The sequence below is a fragment of the Equus przewalskii genome, chromosome 13, assembly GCF_037783145.1.
Source record: "Equus przewalskii isolate Varuska chromosome 13, EquPr2, whole genome shotgun sequence".
Taxonomy (NCBI): Eukaryota; Metazoa; Chordata; class Mammalia; order Perissodactyla; family Equidae; genus Equus; species Equus przewalskii.
Window position 1 is genome coordinate 91,975,301 of NC_091843.1, and position 2,366 is coordinate 91,977,666.

Genomic DNA, 2,366 nt, shown 5'->3' on the forward strand with positions numbered 1-2,366 from the left:
TGTTCAGACGCCACACGGGGAGGGGAGGGGGGAGAGGGGAGGGGAGGGGGGAGGGGGGCGGGGAGGGGAGGGGGTAGGGGGGAGGGGGAGGGGAGGGGGGCGGGGAGGGGAGGGGAGGGGGAGGGGAGGGGGGAGTGGGAGGGGAGGGGTCAGGGGAGGGGAGGGGAGGAGGGGGAGGGGAGGGGAGGGGGGAGGGGGGCGGGGAGGGGAGGGGAGGGGGAGGGGAGGGGAGGGGGGAGGGGGGCGGGGAGGGGAGGGGAGGGGGAGGGGAGGGGAGGGGAGGGGGGAGGGGGAGGGGAGGGGAGGGGAGGGGGAGGGGAGGGGAGGGGAGGGGGAGGGGAGGGGAGGGGAGGGGGGAGGAGGGGAGGGGAGGGCGGGGGAGGGGGGAGGAGGGGAGGGGAGGGCGGGGGAGGGGGGAGGCAGGGAAGGAAAGGGCAGGGCAGGGAGGCCCGCAGACCCGGCTGCCCGACCTTCCCACCTCCTCCCGCGGGGCTGCCTCGGGCAGGGACGGCGGGCGCTCCGGAGCGGGGCGGGGCGCAGGGTGGTCCCCGGTCTCCTGCGACGGCCCGGCCCGCGGGCGGCGCTGCTCCTCCTCCTCCTCCTCCCTCCGAGGGGGAAGGCGCTCGCTGAGTTCAGACCCCGCAGGCTCCTGCCTCCAGCTCCTTTCCCCCCAGTGAGGATCCCAAGGCTGAGGAGCTTAAGTTACTGCCAGCCGTCCGCGGAGCTCGGGGTCTCGAGCGCCTTACGATCAGTTCTCAATCTTGTGTGACTGTTTTGTTTCCGTCTTAAGCCCGAGGAGATGTGTTTGAGGCAGAGGAGCGCTCGCCCCTTGCTGGGTTTGTGGTTCACCGAATTCACGGCTGAGGGCTGTGCCCCAAAGCCCCGCTTCCTAACCTTTCGCGTCGGTACCCACCCTCCGCGGACCCACTAAATGCACAGCCCGATTTCGTCAGACTGGGCTCAGCCCTCCGCTTTCTAACAAGCTTCCAGGTGCTGTCGCTCCCGCTGGTCCCTTGAGCAGCAAGGCACTAGGCCGGGGGTCCCAGACCAAAGGCATGCGCGCCACCTGAGGACTGTTAGGAATGCAGATTCTCAGGTCCCCGCTCACACCTGCTGCATCAGAGACTCTGGGGTGGCGTCCTCCTGTTGCTAAATTGGAGAACCACCGCAATAAACCGTTCTTTCTCTTTTCTGACTTCTCACAAATGAACTCATCCATCCCCAAACGCCTAACTAAGTGGGTCCCCACTGGGCCCCAGACGCTCAACAATGGAGATGTGGCATCACCACAGTTCCGGTTTTCTCAGCCTCTTTGACGCCCCCTCAGCCCACACAAGCATGAACGGACTGGAAAAGGGCAAGACTTTAATTCCACTACTGATGGCTAACCAAAAGAACTTGACTGTTGGGGTCTGGTCCCGTGGCTGTGTGGTTAAGTTCACACATTCCTCTTAGGCAGCCCAGGGTTCGCTGGTTTGGACCCTGGGCGTAGACCTACACACTGCTCTTCAAGCCATGCTGTGGGGGCATCCCACATAAAAGAACTAGAATGACCTACAACCAGGACATACAACTGTGTACTGGGGCTTTAGGGAGAAAAAAAAGAAAAAGAGGAAGATTGGCAACAGATGTTAGCTCAGGGCCAATCTTCCTCACCAAAAAAAAAAAAGCATTAAAAAAAACACCCCTAATTTATCATAAATCCCCTCCCTGGGAGTTTCATCCACAAGGGACCCATCACAGGAGAGGAGAGGAGAAGTCAGCACCACACCCAGACAGACATTGTCACCTGCTATCATATCTCCCTTCTGTTCTCCTAAGGGCCCATTTATCTTTCCTAAAAATCACTTGCTCTCTCATAAGTGGCCTCTGTCCCCTCCCTTCCTCCTGCTAAGATGGTAGATAAGCTCTAATATCTCACTACTCCTTTGGATAGTCACTTTCTTTCTGTGCTGCCCTCGTGCATGTGAAACTAAAAGTTAGTAAATTTATATGCCTTTTCTTCTGTTGATCTGTCTGTTGCCAGTTTAATTCACAGGCTGCCGGTTACTGAACTTAAGAGGATGGAAGAAAAGTTTTTTTCTCCCCCAAATTGCTTGGTTGATGATAATCATTATATTTACTATTGTTATTATTATTTCATGCTAAGGAATTTTATAATTAGCTTAATTGATTCTCCTCTGGAGCTTGTGGGGATATTTTTTAGATTCCACATGTAAGTGAGATCGTGTAATATTTATTTTCCTCTGGAAAGCACGATGTTCTCTAGTTGCGCCCGTGTTGTCAGCAACGGCAGGATTTCCTTCTTTGTAGCTGAGTAATATTCCGTTGTATATATACACCACATTTTCTGTATCCATCCATTT